Source organism: Budorcas taxicolor, chromosome X (assembly GCF_023091745.1).
Source record: "Budorcas taxicolor isolate Tak-1 chromosome X, Takin1.1, whole genome shotgun sequence".
NCBI classification, from domain to species: Eukaryota; Metazoa; Chordata; class Mammalia; order Artiodactyla; family Bovidae; genus Budorcas; species Budorcas taxicolor.
The window spans coordinates 121,112,073-121,136,060 of record NC_068935.1 but is presented as its reverse complement, the minus strand read 5'-3'; positions in this window follow the sequence as shown (position 1 = coordinate 121,136,060).

Sequence of the window (23,988 nt, the reverse complement as noted above, 5' to 3'; positions counted from 1 at the left end):
GAAAGCTGAGCACTGAAGAACTGATGCTTTTGAACTGTGGTGTTGGAGAAGACTCTTGAGAGTCCCTTCGACTGCATGGAGAGCCAACCAGTCAATCCTAAAGGAAATCAGTCCTGAATATTCATTGGAAGGACTGATCCTAAAGCTGAAGCTCCAATACTTTGGCCACCTGATGCAAAGAACTGACTCATTTGAAAAGACCCTGATGCTGGGAAAAATTGAAGGCAGGAGGAGAAGGGGATGACAGAGGATGAGATGGTTGGATGGCATCACTGACCCAATGGACATGAGTTTGAGTAAATCCTGCGAGTTGGTGATGGACAGGGAGGCCTGGCATGCTTCAGTCCATGGGGTCACAAAGAGCAGGACACAACTGAGTGACAGAACTAAACTGAAATGATTAATATTTTCTTAGTTGTTCTGTGTTGGTCTTTTCCTTCTCTAGTGTTTTCTGCCTAGAGAAGTTCCTTCAGCATTCATTGTAAGCCTGGTTTGGTGGTTTGGTTTGAATTCTCTTAACTTGTGTGTGTCTGGAAACCTTTTGATATATCCATCAAGTATGAATGACAGTTTTGCTGCATAGAGTATTCTTTGTTGTAGGTTCTTCCCTTTCACCACTTTACATATATCATGCCATCCCCTTCTGGCTTATAGAGTCTCTGCTGAGAAATCAGCTAACAATCTTATGGGAATTCCCTTGGATGTCATTTGTTCTTTCTCCCTTGCTGCTCTTAATATTGTATCTTTGTCCCTAATTTTTGTTATTTTGATTAATATGTATGTCAGTGGGTTCCTCCTTGGGTATATCCTGCTGCTTTCAGGGTGTTTTTAAAGATAGTGTGACGAGAAACGATACCAAGGGAACATTTCATGCAGAGATGGGCACAATAAAGGATGGAAACGATATGGATCTCACAGAAGCAGAAAATATTAAGAAGAGGAGGCAAGAATACACAGAAGAACTATACAAAAAAAGATCTTCATGACCCACATAACAATGATGGTGTGATCACTCACCTAGAGCCAGACATCTCTGACTGTGAAACCAAGTGGGCCATAGGAAGCATCACTATGAACAAAGCTCTTGGGGGTGATGGAATTCTAGCTGAGCTATTTCAAACCCTAAAAGATGACGCTGTTAAAGTGTTGTACTCAGCATGCCAGCAAATTTGGAAAACTCAGCTGTGGCCACAGGACTGGAAAAGGTCAGTTTTCATTCCAGTCCCAAAGAAGGGCAATGCCAAAGAATGCTCAAATTACTGCACAATTGCACTCATTTCATATACTAGCAAAGTAATGCTCAAAATTCCCCAAGTGAGTCTTCAACAGTACATGAACCAAGAATTTCCAGATGTTCAAGCTGGATTTAGAAAAGGCAGAGGAACCAGAGTTCAAATTGTTAACATCCACTGGATCATAGAAAAAGCAAGAGAATTCCAGAAAAACAGCTACTTCTGCTTCATTGACTATACTGAAGCCTTTGACTGTGTGGATCATAACAAACTGTGGAAAATTCTTAAACAGATGGGAATACCAGACCACCTTACCTACCTCCTGAGAAATCTGTATAATCATAAGGGATTTGATTTAGGTCATACCTGAATGGTCTAGTGGTTTTCCCTACTTTCTTCAATTTAAGTCTGAATTTGGCAATAAGGAGTTCATGATCTGAGCCATAGTCAGCTCCCTGTCTTGCTTTTGCTGACTGTATAGAGCTTCTCCATCTTTGGCTACAAAGAATATAATCAATCTGATTTCGGTGTTGACCATCTGGTGATGTCCATGTGTAGAGTCTTCTCTTGTGTTGTTGGAAGAGGGTGTTTGCTATGACCAGTGCGTTCTCTTGGCAAAAGTCTATTAGCCTTTGCCCTGCTTCATTCTTTACTCCAAGGCCAAATTTGCCTGTTACTCCAGGTGTTTCTTGACTTCCTACTTTTGCATTCCAGTCCCCTATAATGAAAAGCACATTTTTTGGGGGTATTAGTTCTTGTATGTAGATCTTCATAGAACCATTCAACTTCAGCTTCTTCATCATTACTGGTCAGAGTATAGACTTGGATTACTGTGATATTGAATGGTTTGCCTTGGAAACCAACAGAGATCATTATGTCATTTTTGAGATTGCATCCAAGTACTGCATTTTGGACTCTTGTTGACTATGGCGGCTGCTCCATTTCTTCTAAGGGATTCCTGCCCACAGTAGTAGATATAATGGTCATCTGAGTTAAATTCACCCATTCCAGTCCATTTTACTTTGGTGATTCCTAAAATGTCAACATTCACTCTTGCCATCTCCTGTTTGACCACTTCTAATTTGCCTTGATTCATGGACCTAACATTCCAGGTTCCTATGCAATACTGATCTTTACAGCATCGGACTTTACCTCCATCACTAGTCACATCCACAACTGGGTGTTGTTTTTGCTTTGGCTCCATCTCTTCATTCATTCTCTAGTTCTTTCTCCACTGATCTCTAGTAGCCCACTGGGCACCTACCAATCTGGGGACTTCATCTCTCAGTGACCTATCTTTTTGCCTTTTCATACTGTTCACCGGTTTAACATGAATACCTTAACATTCTCAAGGCAAGAACACTGAAGTGGTTTGCCACTCTCTTCTCCAGTGGACCACATTTTGTCAGAGTCTTCACCTTGACCTGTCCATCTTGGGTGGCCCTACAGGGCATGGCTCATAGTTTAATTGAGTTAGACAAGGCTGTGGTCCATATGGTCAGATTGGTTAGTTTTCTGTGATTGTGGTTTTCATTCTGTCTGCCCTCTGATGGAGAAGGATAAGAGGCTTGTGGAAGCTTCTGATGGGAGAGACAGACTGTGGCTCAAATCATGAACTCCTTAATGCCAAATTCAACTTAAATTGAAAAAATAGGGAAAACCATTAGACTATTCAGGTATGACCTGAATCAAATCCCTTACCATTATACAATGAAAGTGAGATTCAATGGATTAGATCTGATAGACAGAGTGCCTGAAGAACTATGGACGGAGGTTCATGACACTGGAGAGGAGGCAGAGATCAAGACCATCTCCAAGAAAAAGAAATGCAAAAGGGCAAAACAGCTGTCTAAGGGGGCCTTACAAACAGCTGTGAAAAGAAGAGAAGTGAAAGGCAAAGGAGAAAAGGAAAGATATACCCATTTGAGTGCAGAGTTCCAAAGAACAGCAAGGAGAAATAAGAAAGCCTTCCTCAGTGACCAATGCAAAGAAATAGAGGAAAACAATAGAATAGGAAAGACTAGAGATCTCTTCAAGAAAATTAGAGATACCAAGGGAATATTTCATGTAGAGATGGGCACAATACATGACAGAAATTGTATGGACCTAACAGAAGCAGAAGATATTAAGAAGAGGTGGCAAGAATACATAAAAGAACTGTACAAAAAAGATCTTCACAACCCAGATAATCACGATGGTATGATCACTAACCTAGAGCCAGACATCCTGGAATGTGAAGTCAAGTGGGCCTTAGGATGCATCACTACCAACAAAGCTAGTGGAGGTGATAGAATTCCAGTTGAGCTACTTCAATTACTAAAAGAGATGCTGTAAAACTGCTGCACTAACTCTGCCAGCAAATTTGGAAACTTTAGCAGTGGCCACAGGACTGGAAAAGGTCAGTTTTCATTCCAATCTCAAAGAAAGGCAAGGCCAAAGAATGTTCAAACTACTGCACAATTGCACTCATCTCACACACTAGCAAAGGAATGCTCAAAATTCTCCAAGCCAGGCTTCAACAGTACTTGAACCATGAAATTCCAGATGTTCAAGCTGGGTTTAGAAAAGGCAGAGGAACCAGAGATCAAATTGCCAACATCTGCTGGATCATCAAAAAAGCAAGAGAGTTCCAGAAAAACATCTATTTCTGCTTTATTGACTATGCAAAAGTCTTTCATTTTGTGGATCACAATGAACTGTGGAAAATTCTTAAAGAGATGGGAATACCAGACCACCTGAGCGGTCTCTTGAGAAATCTGTATGCAGGTCAGGAAGCAACAGTTAGAACTGGACATGGAACAACAGAACAGTTTGGTTTCAAACTGGGAAAGGAGTACATCAAGAATGTATATTGTCACCCTGTTTACTTAACTTATATTCAGAGTACATCATGGAAAATGCCAGGCTGGATGAAGCACAAGCTGAATTCAAGATTGCCAGGAGAAATATTGATAACCCCAGATATGGAGATGACACCACCCTTATGGCAGAAAGCAAAGAAGAACTAAAGAGCCTCTTGATGAAAGTGAAAGAAAAGAGTGAAAAAGTTGGCTTAAAACTCAACATTCAGAAAATGAAGGTCATGGCATCTGGTCCCATCACTTCATGGGAAGTAGATGGGGAAACAGTGAAAACAGTGACAGACTTTATTTTGGGGGGCTCCAAAATCACTGCAGATGGTGACTGCAGCCATGAAATTAAAAGACACTTGCTCCTTGGAAGAAAAGCTATGACCAACCTAGACAGCATATTGAAAAGCAGAGACATTACTTTGTTGACAAAGGTCCACATAGTCAAAGCTATGGTTTTTCCAGTAGTCATGTATAGATGTGAGAGTTGGACCGTAAAAAAGCCTGAGCACTTAAGAATTGATGCTTTTGAACTGTGATATTGGAGAAGACTCTTGAGAGTCCCTTGGACTGCAAGGAGAACAAACCAGTCAATCCTAAAGGAAATAATCCCTGAATAGTCATTGGAAGGAGTGATGCTGAAGCTGAAACTCCAATACGTTGGCCATCTGATGCAAAGAACTAACTCATTAGAAAAGACCCTGATGCTGGGAAAGAATGAAGGCAGGAGGAGAAGGGGATGACAGAGGATGAGATGGTTGGATGGCATCACTGACTCAATGGACATGAGTTTGAGCAAGCTCCAGGAGATGGTGAAGGACAGGGAGGCCTGTTGTGCTGCAGTCCATGAGGTCACAAAGAGCTGGACAAGACTGAACGACTGAACAACAACAAGAAGAAATGACAGAATGCCTGATCAGCTTGTGGATCTTCTTCTATTGGTTGGTGGTGGAACAGAATTATGTTCTGGGAATCTCAATCATCATCCTTCTGGTTCCAACTAGTCTGAGGTCTACATGCTTGTGATTAGCATGGAGTCACCATTCCACAGCAGAGTCACCATCCTCCATGGTGAGGAGTCTTAGCTTTTGCAGAACAACTCAGAGATATGCATTGTCTATATCCCTTTCAGTTCAGTTCAGTTCGGTCGATCACTCGTGTCTGACTCTTTGCAACCCCATAGACTGCATGGGGTCCACTCCCAGACTTCCCTGTCCATCACCAACTCCCAGAGCTTACTCAAACTCATGTCTACCGAGTCGGTGATGCCATGCAACCATCTCATCCTCTGTCATCCCCTTCTCCTCCTGCCTTCAATCTTTCCCAGCATCAGGGTCTTTTCCAATGAATTGGTTCTTTGCATCAGGTGGCCAAAGTATTGGAGTTTCAGCTTCAGCATCACTCCTTCCAATGACTATTCAGAGATTATTTCCTTTAGGAATGACTGGTTTGTTCTCCTTGCAGTCCAAGGGACTCTCAAGAGTCTTCTCCAACACCACAGTTCAAAAGCATCAGTTCTTCAGCAGTCAACTTTCTTTATAGTCCAACTCTCACATCTGTACATGACTACTGGTAAAACCATAGCTTTGACTAGATGGACCTTTGTTGGCAAAGTAATGTCTCTGCTTTTTAATACACTGTCTAGGTTGGTCATAGCTTTTCTTCCAAGGAGCAACAGTCTTTTAATTTCATGGCAGCAGTCACTATTTGCAGTGATTTTGGAGCCCAAGAAAATAAAATCTGTCACTGTTTCCATTGTTTCCCCATCTATTTGCCATGAAGTGAAGGGACTGGATGCCATGACCTTCATTTTCTGAATGTTGAGTTTTAAGCCAACTTTTTCACTCTCCTCTTCCACTTTCATCGAGAGGCTCTTTAGTTCTTCTTCACTTTCTTCCATAAGGGTGGTATCATCTGCATATCTGAGGTTATTGATATTTCTCCTGTCAATCTTGATTCCAGCTTGTGCTTCATCAAGCCCTACGTTTTACATGATGTACTCTGCATATAAGTTAAATAAACAGGGTAACAATACATAGCCTTGACATACTCCTTTCCCAATTTGGAACCAGTCTGTTGTTCCATGTCTAGTTCTAACTGTATAACAGTTCTTCTAACTATATCCCTTTAGGAGGAACTAAAGTGAAAGTGAAAGTGTTAGTTGCTCAGTCATGCCCGACTCTTTGTGATCCCATTGATTGCAGCCCACCAGGCTCTTCTGTCCATGGGATTTTCCAGGCAAGGATACTGGAGTGGTTTGCCATTTCCTTCTCCACGGGATCTTCCTGACCTGGAGATCGAACCCAGGTCTACTGCACTGCAGGCAGATTCTTTACCGACTGAGCTGCCAGGGAAACCCCCTTCAGGAGAATCTAGGAGTCTCATAACTCTATTGTTCTAATCATTCACTCCTTGAGTCTACTCTTTGGAACTCAGCAAAGACCTAGGAGACTGAACCTTTTTTTCTACAAACAAGAGATGGGGCACAAAGGAGCTTTTGTACCCTAGAAGGCCCTACAGAGTCATGCTTGATTTCAGTCCCCTCTTTTCTTTGACATTCTTCAGTCCTGAGGAGAACAGGGATGAGGCAAAAAAGGAAATAAAGTTTTGAATAAAGAGATTAATCATAAATTATGCAAGGGAACTCAGTTTTAGGAGGAACTGCTTTCATTAAGAGGAAGAGACTTTCAATTTGATTTATAAGACTAGAATAATCCTGATACCAAAATCTGTATACAGAGTATAGTTGACTGCATTTGCTTCAAGCCACTGCTTATCTATAAATTTTAAACCGATGTGGATAAAGCCAACGCAGACTCAATGAAGCCAACATAATTTTTTTTTTTCCAATCCAGTCAGCAATGCTTTAAAAGTAACCATAAAGCTGTTGGTCATGACATTTGGCTCCACCAGAAAACAATGCCATTGGGAGCAACAATGATACCACTTTACAACTTTGCCATAATTAGTAATCATATTTTAAATAAATCATTTCTCCCAAACAACAGAATCACCAGAAAGCTTTATCCATGCCAAAGACCCAAAAATTAATATAAAAATTAATGAGTTTTTCTTACACTTTTATAAAAATCATACTCAAGTAATCAAACCAGTTTATCCAAAATGACTGTTACATGCAAACCAAGCCAAAAAGTCAGCTTGGCACCAGAAATAGTTACAGGCATTTCCTATGTATTTCTCTTAAGTTGTATAGGAGGAATTTCAACAGCAACAAACTTCCCTTCCAAATAAACATCAAAGCTTGGCCCTTAGTACTGACTACATTTCAACCAAGAATAGCTACCATGAGTATCACCTCATAAGTAGATACTCACAGTGCTATGATGCAAACTGTTTTGACAATATAACAACAAAAAAGATTTCACAAAGGCCTTCTGTCTTTGCACTGACAACAGGTTGATACTATAGGAACAAACAGTGCATAGTTCATTGAACTGTTTGTGGTTGACTGATGTTTTTGGTAATATAATGAAATATAATATAAAAAATATGGTTTTGACCACTTGTCCTTACACAAGTTTTAAGTACAACCATGTAAGAGGTATACAGAAAGCCAGCTAGAAGGTGTCTGTCAAAAAAGCAAAAAGGTAGCTGTGCATTTGTATGTGTATTTATTTCAGCAGAGCTATTTCCCTTTTAGGTTTTGTATTTATTTTTTAATTCAAAGACAAAGAATGATATTACCTAGAATTCTAGCCTTGGAACAGGAAGTTCTCTGGAATTTCTTTTACAAGATGCTTTTATAAGAACTATCTTATTACAAATTACATTAGGGCTTCCCTGGTAGCTCAGTGGTATGGTAAAGAATCCACCTGCCAATGAAGGAGACAAGGGTTTGATCCTTGGTCTGGGAAGATTCTTCCCTGGTGACTCAGAGGATGAAGCATCTGCCTACAATACGGGAGACACAGCTTCGATCCCTGGGTCGGGAAGATCCCCTGGAGAAGGAAATGGCAACCCACTCTAGTACTCTTGCCTGTAAAATCCCATGGACAGAGAAGCCTGGTAGGCTACAGTCCATGAGGTCGCAAAGAGTTGGACATGACTGAGTGACTTCACTTTTCTTTCTTTCTGGGAAGATCCCACATGATGCGGAGCAAGTAAGCTCATGGGCCACAACTACTGAGCCTGTGCTCTAGAGGCCACATGCTGCAACTATTGAAGCCCGCCCACCTACAGCCTGTGCTCTATAACAAGAAAAGCTACTGCATATGATTAAAAAACCTGCAGGGACTTCCCTGGTGGTCCAGGGGCTAAGACTCCATGCTTACAATGCAGGGGGCTTGGGTTCAATCCCTGGTCAGGAAACTAGATCCCACATGCCACAACTAAAGATCCTGCATGCAGCAACTAAGATCCGCCACAGTCAAACAAATAAATAACCTTTTGTAAAATATATTTTTTAAAAAATAATAAAAAACCTGCAGCCACTAAAAAGCATGCTTCATAAGGAGGTATTTCTTTTTTTTTTTTGAGTGCATATATATGCTATGTTGCATGGTATACCCCACCCCCACCAAACTTCATGTTTACCCAGAACCTGTAAATGTCACTTTCCATCATTCCCGCCTTGAATCATATCTACTAACATGTATTCTTTGAGCAAGTTTCATTTCTGAAGCAAGTTCAAGTTGCTTTAGAAGTTCTGAAGTTCTTTTCCTTGTACCCCAAAGTATCTTAACACTCACAGCAAAAAAAAAAAAAAAATTTAAAGTGTGACAGAAATCTCATAGATGATAAATAAAATATGTTATTCACCTCAATGTTTGACAAATACTACAAGGATAGTACCAAAGATTTTTTAAAACCCTGTTGAGAGCAAAGTTACTTATTTCTCCAAGTTCAAATTTAATATAAGTTTCATCCTTGGGATAAAATTTTTAATCTTCCTCGGGGTATTGGGTTGGCCATAAAGTTCATTTAGGGTTTTCTTTAACATCATAGGAAAACCCTGAATGAACTTTTTGGCCAACCCAATACAAGACAAGCCAAACTGCCATAAAAAGCAGAACTGTGAGGGAGAATAAAATGTGCCTTTTAAGGAGAAGATGGAATGTATAAAGAAAAGCTAAGCCTTCACTCCACCTTAAAGAAGGGTTAGGCTAAGAGTATAAGAAAGAAGGGGAGTCGACATATTCCTGCTCTTGAAACTAAAATGAGGAGACAAAATAATTGTTGTTGAAGTTGGCAGAATGCCAGCAGATGATATTAACAGATGCCTATTGCCCTGGCTGCCATATCTGTCTTATTTGGTGTCACTTACTACATTTGGGAAGAGGGGCCGCCCTAAACATCTTTTCAATTTCTCATTTTCTTCCCATCAGGAAAAATTCTAGCATCTTTTCTATTTCTCATTTTCTTTCCCATAAGGAAAAATTCTAGGCAATTTTCAAAAAGAACAAGAAGTTGAAAGAAGAGAGATCTAATAGCATCATAGTATGACCAGGTAGAAAGCGGGCAAAGACTGCTCCCTTGAAGATCCCAGGTCTCAAAAGACAAACAGAACTTGGAATATACCAATGTCACCAGAGCCAGAAAAAGGACTGAGAGAAGAGAGATGGAGTCTATTTACTTTCTGTGAACCAATGCAACATGGGACAAAGAAGATCTGAGGAAAGAGGCATGAGGTTGCCAGTCAGAAGAGGTAGGTGAAATTCCCAAAGGACCAACAAGGCCTAGGAGACTAGGAGAGGTTCTTAGGATTAAGCTCCCCTCCAACAGGCCTGTTAGGGACACGATGAGTTCATACCAAGCATACAAATGCCATAGATCTACTGGGGTGACACACAAAAAGGACTACCTCTCTTCCTGCTACTGAAAGTGCTGCTGCTCATGCTTAGGGAAAGCAGCTGTGACCAAAATAAAGAAGACAGTCAACTTGTCATGAACAATCATATAAGAAAGCATCTGTTTTTCCCCAACTCTGCTCTCTCAAGTCCTGCACCAGAAGGACAAGCACAGAAAAGATGGCAGAAGTGTGCATCTCTGTATTCATTATATACTAGAAAAATAAATATTATTTGAAGAAAAGAATGAAGCTACATCTAAATATACCAAATTCTTAACTGTTTTCATACTATTTACTTCCTCATCCAAAGCAAAACATACCTCCTAAAGTTTTATATGGTTCTTGAACGACTAAAATCCTTTGGCATCAAGAATTACACATTATAAAGAATAAACTAGATAAGAGTGAGAAGCATAAAACATTGTTAATGTAGAGAATAAAAAATGAGTAAAGGTCATCTCAATAGATGTAGAAAAAATATTTGACAACTTTCAACATCTATTCATGGTTTAGAGGAAAAAGAAAAACACCAAACTGGGAATAAAAAAAATCATCCTCAATCTAAATTAAAGAGCACCTACCAAAAGACCTGCAACTACTATCATATTTAATGGTGAATGGCAGGAGCTCCAGAACACATTAAGACCTCTCAAAACTCATCAATAAAAAAATAAAAATCTTAATAAAAACTGGGCATATGATATGAAAATCACTTTACCAAAAAAGATATATGGATACTAAATAGACATGAAAAATATTCAACATCATTAGTCATTGGGAAAATGCAAATCAAAACCACAATGATATAAAATTACAAATCCATGACAATGGTTAAAATTAAGAAAACAAACTCTACCAAGTGCTAACAAGGTTATAGAGTAACCGGAACTCTCCTACATTGCTGGTGGGAATGCAAGATGGCACAGCCATTGTGGATCATTCAGTATATAGCCTTTCGAGGCTGCCTTCTTTCCCTTATCTTTCACTTATAAATGTATTTGAGATTCATTCATGTTGTTGCTTGTATCTATAGTTAGTTGCTTTTTTTAACTGGTAGAAAATTGCTTTACAATGTTGTGTTAGTTTATACTGTACAACAACACGAATCAGTCTTAAGTATACATATATCCCCTCCCTCCTGAGCCTCCCTTCCCTCCCCACATTCCACCCCTCTAGGTCTCCACAGAGCACCAGGCTGCGCTCCCCGTGCTATACAGCAACTTCCCACTATTTTACACATGCTAGTGTATACATGTCAATGCCACTTTCTCAGTTCATCCCACCCTCACCTTCCGCCACTGTGTCCAGAAGTCCATTCTCTACTAGGTTCATCAGTACCATTTTTCTAGATTCCATATATATGCATTAATATAGGATACTTGCTTTTCTCTTTCTGAGTGACTTCACTCTGTATAAGAGGTTCTAGGTTCATCCACTTCATGTAGTTAGTTGCTTTTTATTGTCAAAGAGTATTCCGTTTGATGGATATATCAGTTTTTTTAATCCCATCTGGGGCAATTACAAATGAGGCTGCCTATAAACATTCACATACAGATTTTTATGTTAACATAAATTTTGATTTATTGAGGGTGAATACTTAAGAGTGAGACTGCAGAGTCACATAGTAAATGTATATTTAACTTCAGAAGAAATGCCAAACTGTTTTCCATAGTGGTTATGCCAAAATGGCTCAACTACAGGGACAAAAATGGACCAGTGGTTGCCAGAGGCTGAGTTACAGGGAAGGGCTGGCCACAAATGGTCACAAGGGAATTAATGTGACTGATATAATTATTCTATAACTTGAAAGTGGTACTTGTTACAGGACTGTACATGTTCATCAATTCTTTTATAACTGTACACTAAGAAGAGTAAGTTCTACATGTGTAAATCATATCTCAATAAACCTGAATGAAAACCATTTATATAGAAGGAATGCATAGAAATCCTAGGACATCCTATGCCATATTTAAACCAAAGATTTGAGATAGCAGATGGCTTCCCATTGCCTTCAGGATTAAAAAAAAAATCTAACTCCCTCAGTTGGATGTATGTAGCTTTTAACCATCTGGCCACTGCCTGCTTCTAGGAGGTCGGCATTAGTTCTGTGTGAGCTTCATCTCAACAAGGACTATCCAGATTTGAGCATTTCCATTGTTTTTTGAGCTTGTTTTCAGCACTTTCCACCCATTCCACTGATTTCAGAAGTCATGATCTTCCTGCTTTAATACCTAGATCCTACCAAGCATTCTCATCTGACCGTGGCAATGCAGCTCACCGACAGACCACTTGGCAGGGTCCTGGAACCTCCCTATGAACAAGCAGCCAAAAGAAGGGGCCTTTCCTCCCCCGCCTTGCTTCAGAAGGCTGAGCAAGACAGAAACAGGTATATATGTGCCAGCACATGTTTCCTGTAACATTTCTGTGATGCTCTTCACAGATAACAATTTCTTTTATTCTCTGTTGATTCAAATATAGCATAGCTTGACATCCCTGTTGCTAGAGAATGCAATAACTTTGATAAACAGTCACAAAACTAGGAGCAGTGGGGAGCCTGGATGCAGCACTCTCAGGATCTCACGGAGCACTTTTTGCAAATTGGATCCACCAAAGGTTAGTCACAGCATATAGAGAAGGAACTTTACTGTCATGTTCTTGTTTGGACCCTGAATTCTAATAATCATTCTCAGCAGTTTGAACAATCTTATTCTGTTTCTAGAAAAGTAGGCTATGCACCCTGATTTTACCAGAGGAAATTTTTTAGAGTAAGAGAAACAATGATCAGGCAGATTCTGAGGAAAATAATTTTATATATGTGTTCAAAGTACTTCTTGCCGGTATTAAAAATAGCAAAGATGGCTCAAAGTGAAGTGAAGATAAGCCTATCAGAGACATATGGTTTCAGCAAAGCAGTCCATGACAACCACTGCAAATGCTCAGGGGTCTTTCTCAACTATTTTTGACTTCAGAGTAATCCATGTCTATGATAAAATGAGACCTCGGCTTAAGAATGATTATCACTGCATATGTTTAAAAACACCCGTGGCAGATTCATGTTGATGTATGGCAAAACCAATACAACATTGTAAAGTAATTAACCTCCGATTAAAATTTTTTAATTTATATTAAAAAAATTTTTTAATGTTCCTTTTTTAAAAAAATCTAAACTAAACTATCCCATTAAGCAACTGATTTTTGCTTTCTTGCCTTGGATTCTGGGACTCTGCCTTCTCATTCTTTCCCCACATTTACAGGCAACTTCTCAGTCCATCTTCTTGACTGAGCATAGAGCACATCCCTCCCAGCCTCCAGCCTGGTGGAATCACCCTGTAAAAGCAGTTTGGAGGGCTCTACTCTGCACTCAACCTCTCGAACATCCCATCTACTCCTCTGATTCTTACTGGATTGGTCAAAAGATTCATTCAGGTTTTTCTGTAACATCTTATGGAAAAACCTGAACAAACCTTTTGACCAACTCAATAACTACTTCTTGATTTCCAAAGATGAGGCTCTACTCCAGACTTATTTTCTGAGCTCCAGAGTTATCTAGTAGTCTAGTTGTCAGTTAGTGGTGCCACAAACTCAAAGATTCCAAAAGTAAACTCATCCTCTCTCCCCAACCATTTCCCCAACATATTCTCTTATATATACTCCATATCTTAGCAATAATTTCTCAAACATTGTCTTGCCAATTCTACCTCCTAATTATCTCTTGAACTTGCTTCTTTCTGTTCATTCTCATCACTATAACCTTAGTCCAGACTGTTTTTAGCTTTTGTGTAGGCTCTTTCCGTAGCGACTAGTCACTTTTCCTCACATACACACACATAATTTCACCCCTCCCTTCTACTGCTCCTTACATCCTGCCCAAATTCTCTAGAGGCTTTCACTGTCTACGGGGTAAAACCCAATTTCCTCAAACATTTTATAAATTGACTCCTACCTACCTGCATCTCTTTTATCTCCTAATCAACCTTCAAAACCATACTCAGATGTCAACTTATCTATGAAGCTTTCCCAACCAATCACTCTTCCCACAGTCAACTTAGGCCTTCTTTCCTCTGTGTCACGTACTTATTACCCTAATTGCTAAAATAAATCATAATTAATTGTGTATAGGTGCTACTCATCTAAAAAGATGAGCTGTATGAGGAAAGATTATTTATTATTCCTATCTATCTACTTAGCACTTGTTCTTAATCACCATATAGTGAATGGATGAATGATTAAAGTGAAGAAGAAATCAATTAGTAAGCCATAAATGGCTGTTGATTTTTCTAAACATTCTAACTAGACTTCTTAATTGTCTTGAATGAAAAAGCTCCTGCTAGCCATGATTATTTGAGCAATTGAAACAGCTATGTTGGCATGTATTGGGACAATAACTATAAAAGAAAAATAAAACCTTTTTACATATCTGGTGCTCTGAGTAATAACCTTGAAAACAGGCCATGAAATTTCCCCATTAAAAAAATCCCAATGATGAGGTCTTTGCCATAGTAATAAAATTCTGGTAAACGCTGTGACGATTTATTTAGGAGAAGAATGAAGTTGCAGCCTCAAGTGCTAGAGTCTAATGGAGAAGGAGTCAACACAGCCAAAAAGAAGATCACTGCCATTTTAAAGAGGACTCAAAACTTTATCACCCTGGAATATTCCAGGTCAACTTCAAGATGGATCATTCTGTGACATTTTAATAGGTGCAAATTCAATATGGTGATGGGTACCTTTCACACTAAATGAGATCTCCTGTAATTGGACCACTATAGAGCTCTTTTTTTTTAAGTAAATATTTGGATTGGGTATCTTTATATTTCCATACAAATGCACAGGTACTGAAAAGACACAGATGAGATAATAGCAAATTTAATCTGTTCAGATAAAAAGGGGAGTCAAAGAGAGACAATGACTTCCATTGTTTTGCAGAGTAAGTTCAATTTATCCTTTCTGTTGTTAGTCATAATCAGTGGCAATAAGGATTAAGACTAGCAGTCTGGGAAATCTCTAACAAGCCAGGGTCCCCTGCTCAGTTACATGTGACTTACACTCTGACCCTTACTAACCTGAAAAACAGAAGAATTTGTATGAATCTTTTAAATAACACAGAGATGATGGAAAACCTAAGCCACATTTTGGTCACTGTCCCACAGAGTTGATAAAGTCACTCAAAACTGACATGTCCCTGAAATTGTAAAGCAATAAAATATTTGTCAAAACCAAGCCTTTTCTGCTTGGCCCAAATTCTGTTATTTGATGTCTTCCTACAGCTCCATCACATTTTGCCAATTTATATTACCAAAATCAGTGGCAACCAAGTGTTTAAGTCAGGGTACAAATGGGCTGGCACACTAAAATGAGGTTAATTTGAAGAGGATTTATTTTAAAGGGACCTCTTTTTAAAAGGTAGGGGCAAGATGCTGGGGAACCACAAGTAGCCAGGGTTAATAACACAGGGCCAACTACATAACCCCTAGGCCCAAGAGAGGATGGAAGGGGACAGTCTTCAGAAAGCAAAAGGACAGAGTGGTGTGAAGGGCACTGACCTTCAATAGAAGTTCTCAGTCAGCCCAAGGTGACCTGGAAGGGAGGGAGCCAAGAAAAGCATATGTGACCTCACTTTCTCTCTCATCTTTCGCTGAGGACACCATGGGCAAAACCTACCTGAAAGCCAAAGGACATAAAATGCCTTGATGAGATCCACACAGGTCAGCATCCCAGGGCAAACATGAAAGGAAACCAGCATTGTCTACATATAGTAAGTGCCTACTGTATGCAATCTATACTTAATTATAAAAACATAGTGGGGCTGGGGTAAAAGAGGTTGAAGATGGAAAGTGAGTCAAAAAGGAGGAAAAGTACTCTTTCTACAGGAAATTAAACAATATTTCTAACTGGGGCAAAACTCATTCAATCACCGTATCTCTCAGTGAAAATCCAGAGGACAGTCTATGGAGCAATACCCCAGACCACTGACTCAAAGTCTGCTTTTGAACTGGATCCCAGGTACGTGTTATGCACATGAAAAGTTTAAGAAGCATGGCTTCAAGGATGCCCTAGAGTTACTCAGGGAAATAAGAGCAGTTTGAAGTTATGAGGTCTTCCCTCATAGCTTAGTTGGTAAAGAATCTGCCTGCAATGCAGGAGACCCCGGTTCGATTCCTGGGTCAGGAAGATCTGCTGGAGAAGGGATAGGCTACCCACTCTAATACTCTTGGGCTTCCCTTGTGGCTCAGCTGGTAAAGTATCTGCCTGCAATGCTGGAGAGCTGGGTTCAATCCCTAGGTTGGGAAGATCCCTGGAGATGGGAAAGGCTACCCACTCCAATAGTCTGGTCTGTATAGTCCATGGGGTCGCACAGTCAGACATGACTAAGCAACTTTCACTTGCACTTTAAAGTATTAAAGCTAGTGGGATTTCACAGGTAAAGGTTAATGGAGAACACATACTTTAAAAGGATATTAAAATATTATTTAATGGAAAACCTGGATTTTACTTTATCATAAAGTCAGAAAGCAAACACAGGTAACCAATAATTGAATATATAGCATTCAATAAGTAATATAGTCAAACACTGATGCTAAATATTGTTCCACTAATACAAAGTTTTCTCACAATAAAACAAAATTCTTATGCTACATAAATTCTCTAAAGGTTCTGTAAAGAAAGGAAAAATCCAGGCTGATTGTAATTGGAAAGCTGCTGCTTCAGTCTGGGGCTTTGTGGTCCTTTCTTCTTAATAATGTTTTCCTTTCTATTTTGGGGCCAACCCTGGCACTTAATGGGTGTTCAGTAAATATTTTTTGATTGATTGAAGCCCAACGGATTTAAAATTGTGTGCTAAACTGTAATAATAGTTCAGCAGCAAACACTAGTTGTAGATTTCTACTTAGAGAACACCACCATCTAGTGTCTCCATAAGAAGGTTTCCCTTCCAATCCAGCCCATCTTTGCCTAGCAGTAAAAGAAAATTCTACTGCTAAAGCAATGGATATTGCTATTCCAAAGAATAGCAAGGTGAGATAAGAAAGCCTTCCTCAGTGACCAATGCAAAGAAATAGAGGAAAACAATAGAATGGGAAAGACTAAAGATCTCGTCAAGAAAATTAGAGATGTCGAGGGAACATTTCATGCAAAGATGGGCACAAAAAAGGATAGAAATGGTATGGACCTAACAGAAGCAGAAGAGATTAAGAAGAAGTGGCAAGAATAACAGAACTATGCGAAAAAGATCTTCATGACCCAGATAACCACAATGGTGTGATCACTCACCTAGAGCCAGACATCCTGGAATGTGAAGTCAAGTGGGCTTTAGGAAGCATCACTACAAACAAAGCTAGTGGAGGCAATGGAATTCCAGTTGAGCTACTTCAAATCCTAGAAGATGATGCTGTGAAAGTGCTGCCCTCACTATGCCAGCAAATTTGGAAAACTCAGCAGTGGCCACAGGACTGGAAAGGTCAGTTTTCATTCCAATCCCTAAGAAAGGCAATGCCAAAGAACGTTCAGACTACTGCACAATTGCACTCATCTCACACACTAGCAAAGCAATGCTCAAAATTCTCCAAGCCAGGCTTCAACAGTACATGAACTGTGAACTTCCAGGTGTTCAAGCTGGATTTAGAAATGGCAGAGGAACCAGAGATTAAATTGCCAATATCTGTTGGATCACTGAAAAAGTAAGAGACTTCTAGAAAAACATCTACTTCTGCTTTACTGACTAGGCCAAAGTCTTTGACTGTGTGGATCACAACAAACAGTGGAAAATTCTTAAAGAGATAGAAATAACTAGACCACCTGACCTGCCTCCTGAGAAGTCTGTATGCAGGACAAGAAGCAACAGTCAGAACTGGACATGGAAAAACAGACTGGTTCCAAATCGGGAAAGGAGTATGTCAAGGCTGTATATTGTCACCCAGCTTATTTAACTTATATGCAGAGTACATCACTTGAAATGCTGGGCTGGATGAAGCACAAGCTGGAATCAAGGTTGCCCGGAGAAATATCAACAACCTCAGTTATGCAGATGACCCCATCCTTATGAAAGAAAGCAAAGAAGAACTAAAGAGCCTCTTGATGAAAGTGAAAATGAGAGTGAAAAAGTTGGCTTAAAACTCAGCATTCAGAGGGATGGTACAGGGAGGGAGGAGGGAGGGGGTTTTAGGATGGGGAACACATGTATACCTGTGGCGGATTCATGTTGATGCATGGCAAAACCAATAATGTAATATTGGTAATACTGTAATATTTACAATATTGTAAAGTAATTAACCTCCAATTAAATAAATAAATTTATATTAAAAAAAAACTCAACATTCAAAAAACTAAGATCATTGCAACCAGACCCATCACTTCATGGCAAATAGATGGGAAAACAATGGAAACAGTGACAGACTTTATTTTGTGAGCCTCCAAAATCACTACAGATGGTGACTGCAGCCATGAAATTAAAAGATGCTTGCTCCTTGGAAGGAAAGTTATGACCAACCTGGACAGCATATTAAAAAGCAGAGACATTACTTTGTTGACAAAGGTCCGTCTAGTCAAAGCTATGGTTTTTCCAGTAGTCATTTATGGATGTGAGAGTTGGACCATAAAAAAGGCTGACTGCCGAAGAATTGATGCTTTTGAACTGTGGTGTTGGAAAAGACTCTTGAGAGTCCCTTGGACTGCAAGGAGATCCAACCAGTCGATCCTAAAGGAAATCAGTCCTGAATATTCACTGGAAGAACTGATGCTGAAGCTGAAACTCCAATACTTTGGCCACCTGATATGAAGAACTAACTCATTAGAAAAGGCCCTGATGCTGGGCAAGATTGAAGACAGGAGGTGAAGGGGACAGCACAGGATGAGATGGTTGGATGGCATCACTGACTCGATGGACATGAGTTTGAGTAAGTTCCGGGAGTTGGTGATGGACAGGGAAGCCTGCTGTGCTGCAGTCCATGGAGTTGCAAAGAGTCAGACACAACTGAGTGACTGAAATGAAAGCAATGGAGGAAAGACAGTCTCTTCAATAAGTGGTTCTGGGAAAAACTGAACAGCTACATGTAATGAGAAGAATGAAATTGGAACACTCCCTAACACCATACACAAAAATAAACTCAAAATCAATTAAAGACCTGAATGTAAGGCCAGACACTATTAAACTCATAGAGGAAAACATAAGCAAAACACTCTCTGACATAAATTTCAGCAGGATCCTTTTTGCCCAATCTCCTAGAATAATGAAAATGAAAACAAAAATAAACAAATAGGACCTAATTAAACATAAGAGGTTTTTGTGCAACAAAGGAAACCATAAACAAAGCAAAAAGACAACCCTCAGAATGGAAGAAAATATTTGCAAATGAAGCAACAGACAAGGGATTAATCTCCAAAATATATAAACAGCTCATTAAACTCCATATTCAAAAAAACAAACAACCCAATCAAAAAATGGGCAGAAGATCTAGACATTTCTCCAAAGACATACAGATGTCAAAAAACACTGTAAAAGATGATCAACATCATAATTATTAGAGAAATGCAAATCAAAACTACAACAAGGTATCATCTCACACCTGTCAGAATGACCATCATCAAAAAAATCTACAAACAATAAATGCTGGAGAGGGTATGGAGGAAAAGGAACCCTCTTGTGCTATTGGTAGGAATGTAAATTGGTACAGCCACTATGGAAGACAGTATACAGGTTCCTGAAAAACTAAAAAGAGGACTACTACATGACCCAGCAATCCCACTTCTAAACATATTCCAGAGAAAACTACAATTTGAAAAGATATCTGCACCCCAGTGTTCACTGCAGCACTATTTACAATAGCCAGAACATGAAAGCAACCTAAATGTCCATCAACATATGAATGGATAAAGAACATGTAGTACAAATATACAATGAATATTACTCAGCCATAAAAAAGAACAAAATAATGCTATCTGCAACAACATGGATGGACCCAGAGATTGTCAAACTGAGTGAAATATAAGTCAGATGGAGAAAGACAAATATATATCACTTATATGTGGAATCTAAAGGATAAAAATGAACTTATTTACAAAATAGAAATAGAGTTACAGATGTAGAAAACAATCTTATGGTTACCAGGGGATAGGAAGGAGGAAGGATAAACTGAGAGATTGGGATTGACATACACACAGTACTATATATAAAATAGATGGCTAATAAGGACCTACTGTATATCACAGGGAACTCTACTCAATACTCTGTAATGACCTATATGGGAAAAATCTTTAAAAAGAGTGGATATATGTATATGTGTAACTGATTCACTTTGCTGTACACCTGAAACTAACACAGTATTGTAAATTAGCTATACTTCAACTAAAAAAAATTTTTTAAGCTAGCCCACTGTGCCACATCTATCTTCCTATAGCATTAATGAAGTCTTAGAATTATTTCAGTTTGCTTTTCCCATGTATCAGTTCTAGCTGTGAAACAGGAGGAGTGCTTTTGTTTACAGACAGCTCTCCCTCAACGTCTGCAGAGTCTGGCCCATAACCCCTTATCTCACTTCTTACAAACACACTGTCTGCTATGCTGCTTTCCAACTTTCAGAACCTGTGTGCCAATACCTGAGGGCTTTCTTGGGAGACCAAAGCCTACCTTGCTGCTCACATGGCAGGCCAGACTTAGCATCAACCTTGCTCCCAAAAGGCCCCAACAGATGACTAATGGGAGTTGGTGTATAAACATCCCAGCTCCCTGGCCCCACAGGAGGGAGGCTCTTTTTGCAAGATTTTTCTCATGACATTAAGCAACAATCACTCACACTGCCTTCTCTTGTCTTTCTCACTTCCCTACTCCCATACCAATCTTTCCTCACCTCCAGATGAACTAAATTTGTACCTGAGTCTTTGCTTTGAGGTCCACTTCTGGGGGGAAATCCAAACTGACATTCTCTAAAAACAAACTTCACCAAGGTATGATTGACATACAAAATCTGTACCTATTTCACGTATACTACTTGCTGAGTTTGGGAGTAAGTATACACTGGTGAGAGACTTCCCTGGTGGCTCAGTGGGTAGAGAATCCACCTGCCAGTGCAGGAGATGCAGAAGACATGGGTACGAGCCCTGGGTCGGGAAGATCCCCTGGACGAGGGCATAATATCCCACTTGAGTATTCTTGCCTGGAGAATCCCACGGACAGAGGAGCTGGCAGGCTACACTGCACAGAGTCACAAAGAGCTGGACACAACTGAAGTGACTGAGCACACATACACTGGTGAAACCTATCAAGACCTCCACAGACCTCCATTACCTGCCAGAGTTGACTCTTATCACTTTTATTATTTTATTGTGGTGAGAACACTTAACATGAGATCTGCTCTATGAGAAAATTTTTAGTTTATGATACAATGTTGTTAGCTATAGGCACAGAACTTACTCATCTTGCATAACTGAGACTCTGTACCCTTTTATCAACATCTCCCCATTTCTCCCTCCCCCCAAACCCTGACAAGTACCATTTTACTCTCTGCTGCTATGAATCTGACTACTTTATATTCTACAGATAAGTGAGATAATAGTATTTGTATTATTCAGCCTTTTTTAAAAAGAAATTCTCATCTATGACAACATAGATGGACTTGGAGGACATTATACGAATGAAATAAGCCAGACACAGAAAGACATTCTTACTGCACCATATCCCATCCGAAACCACTGGCCAAGAAGACAGGTAGCAAAGAAATATGCAATGCCTGGCTTGTCATTGCCAACCCCTCTCAACCTAATGCTGTAATCTCCTCATCACCAGAATGTTACATGTTACATTCTCTGAGAGCACAGGCTTTGTTTTGTTCACTGCTGTATTGCCAACAGCTAGAACACAGTCCACAAAGAGCAAGCACTCAATAAATATTTGCTGACTACCAGTGATGTTGTGAGATGTAAATATAGCTCTGAGTTTGAGAGAAAAGTCACCTTATCGTAACCAAGATTATATGTTCACATATTAACTTCTTTTCTTTTAACTCTCATTTCCATTATAAAAATATTTTTAGCAGAATTCAGATTTACAGGTCCAGTCACAATACATGTCACCAGAATAAATGTGCATCACAGATTTGAGCATTTGAGAGTATACAAGTATAAAGATCCTTATTGCCAAGGTTCATGTTTTGCCAGATTAACACTTTAATAATTACTATGACTAGAAAAGGATAATATGAAATTTTAAATTCATGCCTAAAGCAATATATTTTAAAATGTCTTCCCCCCCCTCCCGTTTTTCTTCTACAAAAGAAAATGCAATTTTCAACTGACTGTGTCTTCAAATTAAATGTGCATTCTGGGTTTGTTTCTATTACAACTGATCACATGAACACAGTAGAATGTTCATGAGATTTTTTCCAAATCAAAGGATGTTGTAAGATTAGTAGAGGAAAATGTCTCAATTATGGAAGTTTAGACCAAAATAGGTTGAATAAATAGAGGATGTATCTTGTCTCATTTTGATTTTGAACACCCATAAGACATGCTAGATTTCAATGACCATTCATCAAGGAAAGTGAGGTAAATGAGAATCAGGCAGCGCCGAGGAGAGATGGCCTCCCAAAGTGTGACATACGGCCCAATGATCACAGTCCAAAGAGGCCTCTACCCAAATAGGCACTGATAACCAGCGGGTTTAATACACTTGGTAAAGTCTGGCACAGAGTGCCTTTCTGGCTAAGGAAAGGGCAGTAAGCCTGGGTTTAAGTAGAAGAGAGGAAAGATCTACACACTGGGCAGAAGGAGATGTGCAAAGGTAGGGCACAGGCAGGGTTTCAATAACCCTAGTTAAGTCGCCCAGATACATGGCAGAGCCCCCATTAAGGGGGCTTCCCAGGTGGCTCAGTGGTAAAGAATCTGCGTGCAATGCAGGGGATAAGCGTTCGATCTCTGGGTTGGGAAGATCTCCTGGAGAAGGAAATGGCAACCCACTCCAGTATTCTTGCCTGGGAATTCCCACTGACAGAGGAGCCTGGTGGGCTACAGTCCATGGGATCACAAAGAGACATGACTGAGCAACTAAACAACAACAACAACATCAGGCTCTAAGAGGAACTAGAACACAAACCAGTAATGAGGAGGATGCATCCATGTTCAAGACTAGGACACAAATTAGTGGGTACCCTGAAATTTGGTCACGAGAAGGTTTGAAATCAGAAACAACAATTAATTTCAAAGACCCTCTGATGAGGATGAAGATAAGGTTTGGGATTCATCTTTACAGTGACTAAGAGGACCAAGGTCAAAAGCCATCAGGGTATCCAGCTGGACAGAGCCTACAGGGAATCAGCTACATTCACCCTGCTGCTGCTGCTGCTGCTAAGTCGCTTCAGTCGTGTCCGACTCTGTGCGACCCCATAGACGGCAGCCCACCAGGCTCCCCGTCCCTGGGATTCTCCAGGCAAGAACACTGAAGTGGGTACATTCACCCTGACAAATCCTAAAATGTCCCATATATATCTTTAAAATGAGTATTCACAAAAGGGTTGGATTTGAGGGTGGGGGATGAGTCTAAAGGTTATTATCTTGATTTGGCTTGTTAAATTCCTTGACAATAAAGAACCTTCAGAACACACTGAGTTTCAGAACTGTGTTCCAGAACACAGAAGCATTTGTTATTCATATCTACTCACAGATCTGAACCTGATGAATATGACACCTTCCAAATTGCTATGTTTGCCTGAGCTGACTACAAATCAAAGACTCATGCTGCACATGTAAAACCTGCATTAATATGAATGTTCATTAGCTTGGATCTTATTTCCAGGATCACATCAACCATGACTAAAGACTGTTCAAGGGCTATTCCTCTATTTCATATGATCCTGTGATCAAGGTTCATGGCCAGCTCCAGGCAAAAATGTGAAGGAGGTAGATACTATGTAACTGGGAAGTCATATAATTGAATATTTAGGAAAATGAAGGGGAAAAAATTGCCAGTGATGCCAGACTCAAAACAATAAGAGGAGTCATCCCACCTTTCCACAATCCATGCCTCAACCAAGAAAGTTTCAGCTAGAATTTTTCAAGTTCAAATGTATTGCTGACTTGCTTATTTTCCTTTAGGTGAAAATAAAGGATATAT